Consider the following 17454-nt stretch of genomic DNA (forward strand, 5'->3'; position numbering starts at 1 on the left):
GGTACAGCTCATTTCCCCATCCCCATAAGACGCCAGCCCCAACCCTCTGACTGCCCAGCCAACCCCGCTGTACCACCCCAAGGTGTGAGCCTGGGTTGGATACTGGCTACCCCCCAGCAAACCCCCATCATGGGCAGTGAGAGCTCCAAGGCTCCTCGGAAGACGTGACCACCAGGGTTGCGGCAGGTGCTTCCCCTGCAAAGGCCAACAGACAAGACAATGGCCACGTGAAAAGCAATGAAGACTTATCTCCCAAGGGTGAAGGAGTGTTGCCTCCGTGAACAGAAGACATGAGGCAGCCGGGGCCACTGGCGATGCCATTGAGCCAGCATCCCCTATCCAGGGTGCTGAGGCCAAGGGGGCAGTCTCCCCTAATAAGTTCTCTCTCAAGAAGTCTTTCAAATTCAGCAGCCTGCTCTTCCACAAAAATTGGAAGGAGGACAGGGGCAGTTCTTCTGCCTCTCAGCCAGAGGAAATGCAGGAGCAAGGTGCCTGTAGCAACAAGGGCACTGCCCAGGAAAGGAAGGCTGCTGCTACCCCTGAGAGCCAGGAGCCCCAAGCCAAGGGGGCAGAGGGTAATGCTGCCTCAGAAGAAGCCCCAGGCTACAGAGCCATCCACTCCCTTGGGGCAGAGAGTGGCCCTATACCAGGTAGTGCTGAGCAGAATGAGGAGCTAGGTGGGGGCAGGTGGGTGATCTCTAAGCTGCAAAAACTGTGCTGTCCTTGTGAGGTCATTGCCTGGACCTGGTGCCCTGACTGCCTTCCTGTGCCCAGAAAGGAAGGGGCTATTGCCTCCTGCCAGCCACATTCCCTTTTCCCCTCTCCCTCCTGTGGATTCTCCCATCAGCCATCTGGTTTTCCTCTTAAGGCCAGCTGGAGATAGCTCCCCAAGTTAGGTTAGTGATGTAAAATGCTCCTGGCCTTGGCCCTACCTCCTTCCCTGTCCCCACCCCTGCAGAAGGCAATTGTTGGTTTTCTTCTTCGATTCTTTTCCAAGTAGGTTTTGTTTACCCTACTCCCCAAATCCCTGAACCAGAAGTATGGTGCTTATACTCCCAAACATTGCATACCCAGCCTCCCGCCATTGAGTTTTAGTCTCTTGTGCTGTGTCTGGTGGCACTTGGGCTGAAAAGGACACTGCCTCATCTAGGTTTTTGGTTTTTGAACCAGGGTCGCAGTGGCGTGATCTCTGTTCACTGCATCCCAGGCTCAAGCCATCTTCCCACCTCAGCTTCCCTAGTAGCTGAGACCACAGGCAGAGACAGGGGTGAGGGGGTCTCTACAAAAAACATTGCCCAGGCTGGTCTCGAACTTCTGGGTTCAAGCAATCTGCTCACCTCAACCTCCCAAAGTGCTGGGATTACAGGTGTGAGCCACCCGCCGGCATCCATCTAGGTTTTCATAAATATCTTACTCAGTGGAAACCTCCAGCTTGTACATCAAATGTGTCTCTTTTTTTGACTTGGTAAGAAAGTATTAGGCTTTGGGGTTGGGGGTAGGTCTGTAATGTGAAACAACTTGTCTTTTCTTCTCCCATTGTTATAAAAACTTTTAATGGCCAAACCTCAGACTTGTACTTTTTTTTTTTTTAAGCTGCTAAAACAATTCTCTTCTACCTGGTTTTACTGTAACATTTGAAAAGGAAAAAATGTCATGCCTTTAAAAGACAAATAAATACATTTTGATAACATACTAAGCTCAGTCAATGGTGGCACAAATACAAGCAATAAATATTTGATTTCTATTTATTTAATGCTTTTACATTTTTCTGTAATAACTTATTTTCAGCTGGCAATAAAGACTATGAACAAAAAGAAGGAATAAACTAAAACATTTCATCTAATTAGGATAAACATCTAAAACGAGGTGGGCAGCTTAAGTGTCTTTAACTACTTTTACATTAGGCTATTCTTAGGTTTCACTTCTGTTTTTGAAGTTTTCATCAGTAAGTAGTTTCAAATAAGGATGAAAAATATCCTCTTAGAGTTAAGAAGTAGATTAATATTTTATAAAAATAGCATTATTTGTGAAAACATCTGTAGCCTGTTATTTCCCATCTTGAAAACGCTAACATCGTTTATGACATGAAGTCAATATATACCTCCCTTCCTCTCTCCCTTCTTCTGAGACAGGGTCTCACTGCTGCCCAGGCTGGAGTGCAGTGACATGATCATAGCTCACTGTAACCCTGAACTCCTGGATTCAAGTGATCCTTCCACCTCAGACTCCAGAACAGCTAGAAATACAAGCGCTCACCACAAAACCCAGCTAATTTTTTTTTTTTAATTTGTGTACAGACAGGGTCTCATTATGTTGTCCAGGCTAAGTCTTTTTTATATAAATCACCTCTGCGGCTTTTAAAAAAATAATTTATTCAGGGCAAATTCGCATAAAATTGACCACTTTAAAGTGAACAAGTTGGTGGCATTTAGCGCAACCACCAACTCCTTCTAGTGTCAAAATATTTCCATGACTCTAAAGTAAAACCCCTTATCCATTAAAGCAGTTTCTTCCCACTATGTCCTCTACCCAGCCCCCGGCAACAACCAATCTGGACCCCTGTCTCTGGATTTAACTATCCTGGATATTTCATATAAATGGAATCATACAACATGTGACCTTTTGTGTCTGCCTTCTTTCAGTTGGCATAGTATTTTCAAAGCTCATCCATGTAGTATCACATATCACATTTCATTCCTTCTAATGACTGAATTATAATCCACTGTGCAGGAACAACTGGCTCTCCTTTTGTGGAAAAATGAACTTAATCCACACCTCTCATCATACACAAAATTTAAGATGGATCATAGACCTAAATGTAAAATCTAAAATTATAAAATTTGTACACAGACCAGGCGCAGTGGCTCATGCCTATAATCCCATCACTTTGGGAGGCCAAAGTGGGCGGATCACTTGAACTCAAGAGTTTGAAGCCTGGGCAACATGGCGAAAACCCACCTCTACAAAAAATACAAAAATTAGTCGGGCATGGCAGTCCATACCTGTAGTCCCAGCTACTTGGGAGGCTGAGGCAGGAGTATCGCTTGAGCCCAGCGGAGGTTGCAGTGAGGCAGAGGTTGAAGCAGAGCTTGCAGTGAGCCCATTATGCCACTGCACTCCAGCCTCAGTGACAGAGGAAGACCTGTCTCAAAAAAAAAAAAAAAAAAAAAGCCAGGCGCAGTGGCTCATGCCTGTAATCCCAGCACTTTGGGAAGCCAAGGAGGGTGGATCACGAGGTCAAGAGATCAAGACCATCTTGGCCATCATGGTGAAACGTCATCTCTACTAAATACAAAAAATTAGCTGGGCATGGTGGCATGCATCTGTAATCCCAGCTACTCAGGTGGCTGAGGCAGGAGAATTGCTTTAACCTGGGAGGTGGAGGCTGCAATGAGCTGAGCCAAGATCACACCACTACACTCCAGCCTGGGCAACAAGATCAAGACTGTCGCAAAAAAAAAAAAAAAAGGACAAGCAACAGCCCTTGGGGTTGCTCTGTAAACAGAGTGGTCATTCTTTTATTCCTCTACGTTTTCTTTTTTCTTTTTCTTTTTTTTTTTTTTTTGAGATGGAGTCTCGCTCTGTCGCCCAGGCTGGAGTGCAGTGACGCGATCTTGGCTCACGGCAACCTCCACCTCCCGGGTTCAAGCGATTCTCCTGCCTCAGCCTCCTGAGTAACTGGGATTACAGGCACGCGCCACCTTGCCTGGCTAATTTTTGTATTTTTAGTACAGACGGGGTTTCACCATGTTGGTCAGGCTGGTGCCAAACTCCTGACCTCATGATCTGCCCACCTTGGCCTCCCAAAGTGCTGGGATTACAGGTGTGAGCCACTGTGCCCAGCCCCCTCTACTTCCTTAATAAACTTGCTTTCACTTTACTCTATGGACTCGCCCTAAATTCTTTATTACATCAGATCCAAGAACCCTCTCTTGGGGTCTGGATCAGGACCCCTTTCCAGTAACAATACTGTAGGTAGGAAAACCATGGAAGGCCTCTATGAGGAGGTAATATTTGTTCAGAGACCTGAGTAGAGTAAGGGAGTGATATACAAAATAAAACAAACAGCAACTGCACATACACAAACAACAACGGCACCCAAGTAGCTGGGATTACAGGTGCACGCCAACATGCTTGGCTAATTTTTTGTATTTAGTAACACAGTGGTTTGCAACTATACTCCAGCTACTTGGGAGGCTAAGGCAGGAGGATCGCTTTGAGCCCAGGAGTTTGAGGCTGCAGCGAGCTATAATCACACCACTGCACTTCAGCCTGGGTGACAGAGTGAGACCCAATCTCTAAACAAAAAAATAAAACGAACAATAAACCAACCTACTACAGGGTTGGCATATACACGTCATATTAATCTGTTTTGCATATTATGGTTTATATGCATATGCAAAAGATTTAGAATATTTTATTCTCTTAGGAGGTTAAAATATTAACTCTGCAACCTTGTTTGTATACTTAATTTGCTCTAAGTCCCTCTTCATGGCTAACAGAGGACTTAAAAAACTAAACAAAATTGCATTTATATATTATCCTTCCATTAGAGTATTAGGAGGAAAAAGACAAGCTATGGTTTGGGACAAAATATTTGCAAACACACATCTGACAAAAGGACTTGTATCCAGAATATAGGAAGAGCTCTCAAAATGCAATAATAAGACAAATAATCCAATTAAAATACAGGCAAAAGATATGCATAGACATTTCATCAAAGAATATATACAAATGGCAAATAAGCATATGAAGGGATGTTTAACATCATTTGTCACTAGGGAAATACAAATTAAAAACAAAATAAGATACCAAAATATGCCTATTTGAATATTTAAAATTAAAAAGACAGACAATATCAAACGTTGAGAATGTAGAGCAACCTGAATTCTACTACACTGCTGGAAAGAAAATAAAAAAGGCACAAGCACTCTGGAAAAGTTTGCCATTTCTTTAAAACTTAAACATATATCTATCATATGTCCCAGACTTTCTAATTGTAAGTAATTGTCCAAGAGAAATTAAAGCATATATCCATATAAAGACTTGAACACAGGCTTGGGCACAGTGGCTCACGCCTGTAATCCCAACACTTTGGGAGGCCAAGATGGGTGGATTGCTTGAACCCAGGCGTTCAAGAGCAGCCTGGAAAACATGGCAAAATGCAGTCTTTACGAAAATTGAAAAATTAGTTGGGCATGGTGGCACATGCCTGTAGTCCCAGCTACTTGGGAGGATCACATGAGCCCAAGAGGTTGAGGTTACAGTGAGCCAAGATCGTCTCGTGCCATTGCACTCCAGCCTGGGCAACAGAGATCCTGTCTCAAAAAAAAAAAAAAAAAAACTTATACACAAATGTTCTTGGCAGCTTTGTAATGGCCAGAAACTACAAACAACCCAAATGTTATCAACAAGTGAATGGATAAAAAAAATTATGGTACATCTGCACAATGTAATACTACTACGTAATATAAAGGAATAAAGTATTTACATGCAAAACATAAAAAAACCATAATAATTACACTGAGTGAAAGAAGACAAAGAGAGTACATAGTGTATGATTCCGTATATATAAAATCCTAGAAAATGCACACTAATCTGACAGAACACAGACCAGTGGTTCCCTGGGGTAGGGAGGTCAAGTAGGAAGAGGAGGAGGTATTACAAAGGAGCCCAGGAAAACTTCTGGGGAGAAAGGTGATACGTTCAATATTTTCATTATGGTGATGGTTTCATGGGTACATATATATATGTTAAAATTTATTATATACTCTGTGCAACTTATTGTATACTAATTATGCCACAATAAGACTGTTTTTCAGCCAGTGGCAGTGGCTCACACTTGTAATCCCAGAACTTTGGGAGGCCGAGGCGAGTGGATCACTTGACGTCAGGAGATCACATCACTGTACTCCAGCCTGGGCAGCAGAGCGAGACTCTGTCTCAAAAAAAAAAAAAAAAAAAATTCACAGGCAAAACATGCACAGTCCCCTTCACCACTAACATCACCCTCCCCCAAAGAAAGGAAAACAGCTGCTCCAACAGCTCTAGGCAACTGCTGAAAACAGGAAGCAAAGAGTATCTGAAACTGTAGGGTAAGCCTGGTTAGCGATGTGCACTGAATATTCTTTCCCTCAAAATGGCATGCCAATAAAATGCTGATAGCCACATGTAGTAAGACCACTATCTTTAAACTACAATGAAAGGAAATTTTGTCCTTCCCATAGTTACCCTCCCATTACTTAACATAATGTTAAGAAAAGTTCAAGAATTATGATGTAGTACAGTAATATTCTTCATGCCCAAATTGATAAAAGTATAAAAATAGCAGTAAAGGCCTGGCGTGGTGACTCACGCCTGTAATCCTGGCACTTTGGGAGGCCAAGGTGGGTGGATCATTTGAGGTCAGGAGTTCGAGACCAGCCTGGCCAATATGATGAAACTTGTCTCTACTAAAAATGGAAAAAAATCAGCCGGGCGTGGTGGCGTATCCCTGTAGTCCCAGCTACTCGAGAAGCTGAGGCAGGAGAACTGCTTGAACCCGGGAGGCGGAGGTTGCAGTGAGCTGAGATTGCGCCACTGCACTCCAGCCTGGGCAACAGAGCAAGACTCCATCTCAAAAAAAAACAAAAAAAACAGCTGTCAGCACTTCTTTTCATGACAATTCTGCATTAAGACAAAATGCCACGCTGCTAGAGTTATACGTTGGCAAATGCTCTTCAAAAAGTCATTTTACACGTCTGTTTCAAGTCAGGTCAGTAATTCATTTGGAATAAAGTGAGGAGCACTTCAACAATATGTAGAGCAAGTCTATCAGGTAAAGTGTTTAACACATGGCAATTTGAATCAAATATTCATTTTTCAATGGAATAACTATGTCAACATAGATAATAGGGTAATAATAGCAGTATGAATAATCAGTAGTTTCTACTTCACTCAAATTTTAATTTTGTATTTAAAATACAAAACTTGGGTGGCTCACATCTGTAATCCCAGCACCTTGGGAGGCCGAGGCGGGTGGATCAACTGAGGTCAGGAGTTCAAGACCAGCCTGGCCAACATGGTGAAACCCTATCTCTACTAAAAATACAAAAATTAGCCAGGCGTGGTGGCAGGCGCCCATAATCCCAGCAACTTGAGAGGCTGAGGCAGGAGAATTCACTTGAACCCAGGAGGCGGAGCTTGCAGTGAGCCGAGATCGCGTCCCTGTACTCTAGCCTGGGTGACAGAGCAAGACTCCATCTCAAAAAAAAAAAAAAAAATACAAAACTTGGCATTTATAAGTTTTATAATCAACCATTCATTCTCATTCTAAGAACACTGCCCTAAAACTTAAATGGAAAGGATAATTTCGAAGAATTTCTTCAAATTTTCTCACCAGCCTGAAACTTATTTTGGTCTCTAAATACAACAACTTTCATTGCATATTACTTACGTTAAACTAGTTTATGGAAAATGAAAAGTTAAAGCTATATCCTCCATTTGTATGCCTCATATTGTACTAAATAGCCACATTTTATTCAGTCTTTGATAACCCTAGTCCTTGGCAGATAAGCAAGTAAAATCAATAAACTATAGTAGTTAGACATTTGGTTTTATCATTATATTGTGGTTAAGGGTCCTCTCTGTAACACAGCCACAAACCAACTTACTTACAAATACATCCCCTTAAAAACACGGAAAGTCAGATGCAAGTTTACTTTAATTCATCTACCAGTGCTGCTGGAAAACTAAATCCTCATATTTGTGGTTAACAGTGTCACCTATAACTCAAAGAACAGCACTGTGAAATAAGCTACAGCTTTTTTAAGTATTTTGTAACCTTTACTCCTTATCATCACAAAACACATGAAAGGAGATATATATATGTGTATATATATGTGTATATATATGTATATGTGTGTATATATATATATACACACATATATAGTATACTTTAAGTGGGGGTGGGAGGAGGGTGAGGGATAAGAAATTACCTAATGAGTACAACGTACACTATTCAGGTGATGGTTACACTAAAAAGCCAGACCACCGCTATGCTATATATCCAAAACTGTACCCCCTAAATCTATAAAAATTAAAAAATAAAATAGTTTAAGATGAAGAAATGCCTATTTTTCCAGAAGACTCCTTAAAACTGTTGCATTTAAATTATCTTAAATGTTTCATTACCTCTCATCATCTTTTAAATAGTTCATGATAAGTTTTTGGGGTTTTTTTTAGTTTTTTTGAGACGGAGTTTCACTCTTGTTGCCCAGGCTGGAATGCAATGACGCGATCTCGGCTCAATGCAACCTCCGCCTCCCAGATTCAAGGGATTGTCCTGCATCAGCCTCCCAAGTAGCTGGGATTACAGGCATGCGCCACCACGCCCGGCTAATTTTGTATTTTTAGTACAGACGGGGTTTCACCGTGTTGGTTAGGCTGGTCTCGAACTCCTGACCTCAAGTGATCCACTTGCCTCCCAAAGTGCTGGAATTACAGGCATGAGCCACCACGCCCAGCCTATAAGCAAGTTTTTTTGTTTATTTTTCATTTCATTATTTTCATTCAGAGTTCTTTATGTCATTTGTCCCAAACTGCACTACACATTCCTGTCAAAGGCCAACACTCAATAGTTCACACACCAAAGTGATGTCAACACTTAACAAACTCCAACTAATAACACCACACTTACCCACACACATCACTCACTGTCCTCTTACCCTGCTTTACTTGATTTAGCACATAACACATTTGACAGTTTGCATTCTGTCAATCTCTCCAAAATATAAGCTCCATAAGGGAGAGGAGTGTTTTATTCGCTGCCCTATCCCCAGCATCTCGCACGGTAGACTTAACAGACAGAAATAAATGAACCATTAAACCTCTATACATGGAGCCCTTTGCTTTTCAGAAGCCTATTTTTGTGTAAGCCTGAAAATGCAAGAATAACTGCAGGAGTCCCTTTTAATACTCTAAATGAATCTTTGTGAAATCTTACTCTTGGTTCACAAATACGCAAGATTCTTGGCTTGATTAACATAATATTTTGCTAACATTTCAACATCAGGCCTTGGAACAAAAGCTTCCTTGTTCTCCGAAGGAAAAATAACAAAGTTGAGAAGAGAGATCTTGTCGAGTGAGAAATGCAGTACCTGTTGCCTTGACAATTTGTTTTTCTTCTTCAAGCAGCTACATGCTCCTATCTGTAGTCTGAAATTGTAACTAGAAACTACAAATTTATTTCATCTGTTCCTAAAGTTTTGAAAATATACAAAAAAGACTGGAATTTTGCTATGTTCTCATCAACATTCTATTGCTACTATCCTGCCATATCACATAGAATGCTACATATTTGTTCTACATCAACACATTAAGGCTGCTTCTAACTGAACGTTTTGAATAATACCAGACCTTCAACAATAACATGGGTATTGACACAAACGAACAAGACAGCATGTAAGGAAAACATTTTAAAAGATTGAGCTATTTCTTCAAAACGCTGCCATAATTAACTGAGGTCTTCAAAAGCATAAAGGTATAAACAAGCTGCACAATTTTTACATTCAGACGATATATAGTACTTTGCACCTTTAGTAATAACTCCTGAATACTCCTTTAAAAAAAAAAAAAATAGGGCAAGGTGCAGTGGCTCACACCTATAATCCCATCACTTTGGGAGGCCAAGCCAGGCGGATCCCTTGAACTTAGGAGTTCGAGACCAGCCTAGGCAACATGGCAAAACCCCCATCTCTATAAAAACATGCAAAAATTAGACAGGCATGGTGACGGGTGCCTGCAGACCCAGCTACTCGGGAGGCTGAGGTAGGAAGATTGCTTGAACCGGGAAGGCAGAGGTTGCGTGAGCCAAGATCGCACCACTGCACACTCCAGCCTGGAAACAGACAAAGACCCTGTCTCCAAAAAAAAAGAAAAACAAAAAAAAGCAGGTAAAAAACTGCTTTATTTCAAAAAAGAACTCATTCTCTTACCAATGAACTCCTGCTCACCATTCAACTTTGGTTTAGCTCTTATTTTTCCTCTTACAAAATAATTTAAAAAGATAAAATCGGAAAGGCATAAATAACCACAGACCACAGTATTTCTACCTTTTAATATATAAATTCATACTTAAGGTTTAGTCCACCTATTTGGTTAAAATTCAGAGACATGCATGAGTTCGATGCCTTAATAATGCTAACATAATAAAAGCTGACATTTATTAAGACTTACTATTTTTCATGTATGATTCTAAGCAGTATAGTACATATTTTAACTCATTGGCTTTTCAGAACAACCCTATATGTTAGGTACTATTATCCTCATTTTACGAAGAAGTAAACAGGAAAGAGAAGTTAGATAATTTGAAGTCACAGAATTATACTGTGGTTAAGAGTACAGATTCTGGAGCCACACTGCCTGGGTTCAAAACCTGGCTCTAACACCAACTAGCTCTACGACTAAGCAAATTATAAGCACTACAGTTTCTTCCATTGCAAAACAGGTAGAGTTGGAACAAGAATGTAAGGTGCTAAGAACAGTGGCTGAGACATGGAAATTGGTCAATAAACTTTATAATGCTTGAGTGCAAGATGTTTGAATACTTGAAGCCTTAGCACAATACAGTACTTAATGTTTGGAGGAATGAGTAATAGGCTTCTACTTGTGGAGTCAAAACCTCATAGCGTACATTACGTATCAGAGGCTGTAGCAATTTCACGCATTTATCACATCAATTAAAGTATCCTAAATATAAGGACAACTATAGCTATAGGTTTGTTTCCTTTCTTCCTGGAAGCTCTCAGACCTAGAGAGAATTATTTCAAGATTTATTTCACCAAACCTACTTCAAAAGTAAACGAGTAATTCAAGGCTTAAAAAATGGCATTTACTGGCCGGGTGCAGTGGCTCATGCCTGTAATCCCAGCACTTTGGGAGGCCAAGGCGGGCGGATCACAAGGTCAGGAGATCGAGACCATCCTGGCTAACACAGTGAAACCCCGTCTCTACTAAAAATACAAAAAAAAATAGCCAGGCGTGGTGGCACACGCCTGTAATCCCAGCACTAGGGAGGCTGAGACAGAGGAACAGCTTGAACCCAGGAGATGGAGGTTGCAGTGAGCTGACGTGGTGCCACTGCACTCCAGCCTGGTTGACAGAGCAAGACTCCATCTCAAAAAAAAAAAAAAAGGCATTTACTGACTTCAGATTTGTGAAAGATTCTTATAATTTTGATACAGAATGTTTGAGCTATTTCAATCTACACACTATTACTCTAGCTGGTTTACTTAGCAGCTCTGAAACAAACTAGATAGAGATACACAAATGCCTAACTAGATTCTAATATGACTGCTATAAAAAGTGTGCAAAATATTTTTCAAGGATAGTCAAATACATGTACTACTCATCTTTAAAGGCAAATGAGACAAAATAATGTAGAAGAGCAGAAATCTGTAAAATATTTACACTAAAATGAATTCAAAAATTTCATTTTCTACAATATTCTGACCCAAAATCAGAGCATAACAAAAGCATGTCCTGTCCTTATGAATTTATAGAGCATAATTTCATGACAAACATAATGGTAGAAAAAGAATATGTAACACAAATACTAGCTGATCATATTAAAGATAAACTAGGGCAGGCGCGGTGGCTCACGCCTGTAATCCCAACACTTTGGGAGGCCGAGGCAGGTGGATCACGAGGTCAGGAGTTCGAGACCAGCCTGGCCAACGTAGTGAAACCCCATCTCCACTAAAAATACAAAAAAATTAGCCAGACGTGGTAGTGGGCGCCTATAATCCCAGCTACTCGGGAGGCTGAGCCAGGAGAATCGCTTGAACCCGGGAGGTGGAGGTTGCAGTGAGCAGAGATAGTGTCATTGCACTCCAGCCGGGGCGACAGTGCAAAAATCAAAAATAAATAAATAAATAATAAAGATAAACTAAGCAGAAAAAAAAAGCACTGTCAATAAACCTAAATGTGAAAAAGCAAAACCATACAATTTACAGAAGAACACAGAGATCAACAGCCTTACGGATCAAAGGTAGGGAAGGCTTTCTTGCACAAAAGACAAAAAATGCAAACCATTTTGGGATTCACTTTCCCCATCTGTCAAATGAAGGCATTGAACGTGGAAGACTCTCAAGTTCCCTTCCGATGTAGAAACAGATTTATGGGTCCGGATTCTGTAGAGGTCACAGTGTTTTTTACAATTTTTTACAATCAGTTGCCCACATTTATAAATCAGAAAATTCTGTATAACATACAAATTTGGGCTGGGCACAGTGGCTTATGCCTATAATCCCAGCACTTTGGGAGGCCAAGTTGGGCAGGTCACCTGAGGTCAGGAGTTCGAAACCAGCCTGGCCAACATGGTGAAACCCCATCACTACTGAAAATACAAAAATTAGCCGGGCATAGTGGCGTATGCCTGTATTCTCAGCATGCCTGTAGTACTCAAGAGGCAGAGGCAAGAGAATTGCTTGAACCCAGGAGGTAGAGGTTGCAGTGAGCTGAGATCGAGCCAGCCTGGGCAACAAAGTGAGACTCCGTCTCGGAAAAAAAAGAGTGTGAGATGAAAGAGCCTGCTTGTACTATCTGCTTGGAAAGAGAAGACTGAAATCTGATGCCTGAAATTTAACGGCTTAAAAAAAAAATCAGTAAGCTTGCTGAGTATTAGCATGTTTTCATTACAGATGCCCAATGGGATATACATTTTTATAGGCTCCTTGGTTTAATGGAGTTTCTTTAATGTTTTTTTTCTACTTTAGGTTCATCTTAAAATACTGTGAAATATTTCAAACATACAGAAAATAATATAATGATCATTTGATATGTCTACTACCCACCTTCTTTATCAAATTTTAACAATTAAAATTAAGGGCCGGGCGTGGTAGCTCACGCCTGTAATCCCAACACTTTGGGAGGCGGCAGGCGGATCATGAGGAAAGAGATTGAGGCCATCCTGGTCAACATGGTGAAACCCCATCTCTACTAAAAATACAAAAATTAGCTGGGCGTGGTGGCACACGCCTGTAGTCCCAGCTACTTGGGAGGCTGAGGCAGGAGAATCGCTTGAACCCAGGAGGCGGAGGTTGCAGTGAGCCGAGATCGCGCCACTGCACTACAGCCTGGCGACAGAGCAAGACTCCATCTCAAAAAAAAAAAAAAAAAAAAAAAAAAAAAGATTAAGACTGTCATAATTTTTATAACTTTTTTCTTTTACTGTTTACTGAATTTTTTTTTTTTTTTTGAGACGCTCTGTCGCCCAGGCTGGAGTGCAGTGGCACAATACAGGCTCAACTGCAACCTCTGCCTCCCAGGTTCAAGCAGTTCTCGTGTCTCAGCCTCCTGAGTAGCTGGGACTACAGGCACACGCCACCACGCCCAGCTAATTTTTTATATTTTTAGTAGAGATGGGGTTTCACCATGTTGGCCAGGCTGGTCTCAAACTCCTGACCTCAGGTGATCCACCTGCCTCGACCTCCCAAAGTGATGGGATTAGAGGCATGAGCCACTGCACCTGGCCGGTTTACCACATTAATTTTGTGGCTTTCCTTTTTTTTTTTTTTTTTTTTTCTTTTTTTGGAGATGGAGTTTCACTCTTGTCACCCAGGCTGGAGTGCGTGGCGCAATCTCAGCTCACTGCAACCTCCGCCTCCTGGGTTCAAGCGATTCTCCTGACTCAGCCTCCCAAGTAGCCGGGATTACAGGCATGCGCTACCACGCCTGATTAATTTTTGTATTTTTAGTAGAGATGGGGTTTCACCATGTTGGCCAGGCTGGTCTCAAACTCCTGACCTCAGGTGGTCATTCACTCCGCTCTAATTGCAAAGAATCCATGTAGCATACTTGTAAACTGCTTACCAGTATTTCATTTTCCAGCTTTATCTCAGACTACTGCTCTTCCAAACCCTTTTAGTGAGAACAATCTATTAATCATACCCTCAATACATCTGCTTCAGCATCTTCTCCCTACTCTGAAGTGTTAGTTTTTCCTGATCCCATCAAGCTACATTAATATTCCTTCACTCTGAGCAAAAAAAACTAACATTTATAGAGAACTTAATGTGTGCCAGTATCACTTCAATTGAATTATTCTATTTAATCCACATAACCATGTAAAATTTGTTCTATTTTTCCCTTCTCAAGGTGAGAGAAACTGAGTGAGCTTGTCTAAGGTTAACTGAGTTCCCCGAGGTTGCATGATGTTAAGTAGCAAGCCAGACTACAAAATCCAGGCCCTTAAATAAATGCAATGTCTCCTGGCTGACAGTATGACTGCCTTTACTGCTCACATGTCACTCAACATATGCCTTGTGATAGCATTTTGTGTTAAATGTCTAAAAACCTCAAAATATTACAACATTTATTCAACAAAAATTTACTAAGAGCCTGTGTGCCAGGCATTGTTGACTACTGGGGCACATTAGAGAGCATCTACAAATGAAGATTAGATGAATTCTCTAAATATATGGACATCTCAGAAATATTGGTAAGAGCAAAATCCCAAATAATATGTACACAGCAACAGTACTAGATAAAAACCATGTCTATGTAAGTACTTTAAAAGAGCACAGTCATAACATGACAAAGTTGTGGGTTTTTGTTTTTGGGGTTTTGTTATTTACTATTTCACTGAATTAAGATTTTGGTAAGAGAATTAAGCAACAGGGCCGGACGCAGTGGCTCACGCCTGTAATCCCAGTACTTGGGAGACTGAGGCGGGGGGATCACCTAAGGTCAGGAGTTCGAGACCAGCCTGACCAACTTGGAGAAACCCTGTCTCTACTAAAAATACAACATTAGCCAGGCGTGGTGGCGCATGCCTGTAATCCCAGCTACTCGGGAGGCTGAGGCAGGAGAATTGCTTGAACCCAGGAGGCGGAGGTTGCGATGAGCCAAGATCGTGCCATTGCACTCCAGCCTGGCCAACAAGAGCAAAGCTCCGTCTCAAAAAAAAAAAAAAAAAGAGAGAGAGAGAGAGAAAATTAAGCAATAGAAATACTTTAAAAAAAAAAAACACCTGTGTTTTATGTATTCCTCTTTCCCCATAAAACAGCAGAAATAGCCTAGAGAAAGATTAATGAGCACCTCTCTGCCTAACATTCTACTGTAATCTGGCTTTCTTTAGGAAGATGTGATGTCTTCTGGTTAAGGGTTGGCAGGTACTATAAGGGAATACTATCTATATAAATCTTCTTACAATTACAAACTTCTGGAAACTTGTAGCTGATTGTGAATTTTCATACAATGGCATCAAACCTTTGAACTGAAAGGAATCTTGCATAACATCTCCTCCAGCACCCCCCCCACCCCACCCCGCGCCCCACCACCTTATTTTACAGATTTGTTGGTTACTAAATCCTAAAACCTTAATTCTGGGTCAATGAGAGTAATGCAGCTACCTATACTGTTGAAATGTAGTGGTTTACACTGCAATGGAAATGCACTTCAGAAATAAAGTCTGTGTATGCTAGCATCAACCCTGCATGTGGAGTTTTTATTTTAATTACTATCCAGCTATGTTTTCTTGAACTTAACCCTTTTTGTTCTTTTTTTTTTCCACTCTCAGCTCACACCTAGTTTTTTCCCTCTTTTCGAACTTAACCCTTTCAGGCCTGGATGTCTTCATCTGGATAAATTCTAACCGCTGTTGAAAAGCCACGTGGTAAATATTTTTGAAACCTAAAGCCTTCTCTACGCAATAACACTAAGTTTTCATGGTAAATGACACAGTTTCAATATTCTCCCTTTCACATCACGGTCAGCAGTTTGCATTCGTTGCTTTAAGAGGTGAAATGAATAGTCTACAAACACTGGGAACCAAGTACAGCTCAATCCTGAAGAACTCATCGGCCCCTGGACAGGCGCGCACACACCCCCTGGAATGGTGACTAGTCATTTCAGGGCGCTGTACTTCAGAGCACGACCCCCCTCAAACATCAAGGCCCTAAAGGTGAAAGCCCAGGAAAACATCGATTCGGACAGCAGCCTCTACCTGCTGCTTTTAGAAGCTGTGGCCTGCCGGAGTCAAACTCCCAAAACGTTCTTCTTACAACTAAGGGCTCAGGCCTCAGATCGGCATCTCGCCTCTCGGGTTTCAGGAGCCCCGAAAAAAGGAGAGGAATAGGCCGCCACTGAACGCCTCAGCCCCCTGACCAGGAGCTGTCCGGATGTTTTTTGTGGCGGCTTGCAATTCGCTGTGACCTTTCCAGGAAGTGTTGCACACGGGCGTGTGGCAAACGAGGTGGCCGTTTCTCGCGGTCCTGCTAAAACGCTGTCAACCTGGCCCTCCACCAGCGGCCCGTTGGCTTCTCGGGAGGCGACCGAGGAGCTCAGGGGGCGGGGAGGCTTTTACAAGAAGCGAAAGGACGGCCTCAGGGGTGGCCGGGAACAGCCTGGAATCAGCTGGAGGACGTCAGCAGGACTGAGGAAAGGGCTACCACCGGCGTGAGGAAAGGGGGAAGAGGGCGGAACGCGAAGAACGGCCGCGCTCGGAGGCTGAGGCGGGGTCCCAGCGAGCCAGCGGCTGGGAAACAATGGCGCGAGCGTGACGTGGGCCGGAGGCGTCGCGGCGGCGCGAAGGAAGGGGCTGCCGTGGGGCGGGGGCCGCACCGAGGGAGTTGGGAGGCGTGCGGCGTCCGCGAGCGCGCTGGCGGGGACTCGGCCTAAGGAGAGAGGCCTGGGGGCCACGGTCCCTGGGGGCCGGGGGAGGGGGCAGGCGGCGGCCGCTACCCTGGGGTCGCGTGTTCGGCTGCGCACCTCCCCACCTAGCTCCCCGCTCGCCCGCTCCTTCCCCGCCTGCCCACGGGTCCCGCCGCACTCACCGGCTCCAGCACACGGCAACAATCCCAGCGCGCAACTGCCGCAGCCGCCTCGGCGCGCGCCTTCCCCGCCCCCGCCGCCCGGCACCGCCCCGCACCGCCCCGCACCGCCCCCCTGCTCGCGCCCGGCCAGGGACCGGCGCGCTGTTCCGTCCCCCAGCTCCGCCGCAGAGCTCGGCGAAGTCGACGCGCCCTGACCGCGCTGCGTCTGTCTCCCCGCGGGTCTGGAGATCTTCAAACGACGGAACACCGGCTTTGCCCTTCTGAGGGTCTCCATCCCTTGGCATTCTGCCTGCGCCCCTCAGCCTGGCCCCGGGCTAACCTCTCCACTGTATCTCATTCAGAAGAAGCTTTTCCTTGGGAGGAGAGGGCATCCTTTTTCCCAGTCATAGAATGTTTTGGTCTAATGGACCTCAAGGCCCCTCATGCGTCCATACCCCCATGGCACCCTCGAATCCCCTTGATGGCTAAAAACACCAGCTTTGAAGTTTGTCAGAACGAGTTCCGGTCCCAGTACCACCACTTACAAACTGTAACCTCGGGCTAGGTACCTGACCTCCTATACCCGGTGCCCACATTTGTAACACCAGGATAGGGAACAACAGTCCCCACATCAAAGGGTGTTGACGGGATGAAATCACAC

The 17454-nt window shown here is 43.3% G+C and overlaps 1 protein-coding gene and 1 pseudogene across 5 annotated transcripts in view; one reads left to right on the forward strand and one right to left on the reverse strand.

Moving 5' to 3' along the window:
• The window catches only part of NT5C2 (5'-nucleotidase, cytosolic II), a 186881-nt gene that overhangs the window by 84642 nt on the left and 84785 nt on the right, over nt 1-17454 (reverse strand). For 2 of the 5 annotated variants that reach the window (XM_054436828.2, XM_054436826.2), the window contains exon 1: nt 16815-16906. The exons of 1 other annotated variant lie outside the window; for it this stretch is intronic. The gene's annotated coding sequence lies outside the window, so the exon portion shown is untranslated. Of the gene's footprint in view, nt 1-5840; nt 5939-16814; nt 16907-17454 lie in introns of those variants that run through there. 2 more of the 5 variants (XM_063670213.1, XM_054436827.2) reach the window with 2 other exon arrangements.
• On the forward strand, nt 130-16117 carry LOC129045074 (MARCKS-related protein-like; annotated as a pseudogene).

The sequence above is a fragment of the Pongo pygmaeus genome, chromosome 8 (assembly GCF_028885625.2).
Source record: "Pongo pygmaeus isolate AG05252 chromosome 8, NHGRI_mPonPyg2-v2.0_pri, whole genome shotgun sequence".
NCBI lineage: Eukaryota > Metazoa > Chordata > Mammalia > Primates > Hominidae > Pongo > Pongo pygmaeus.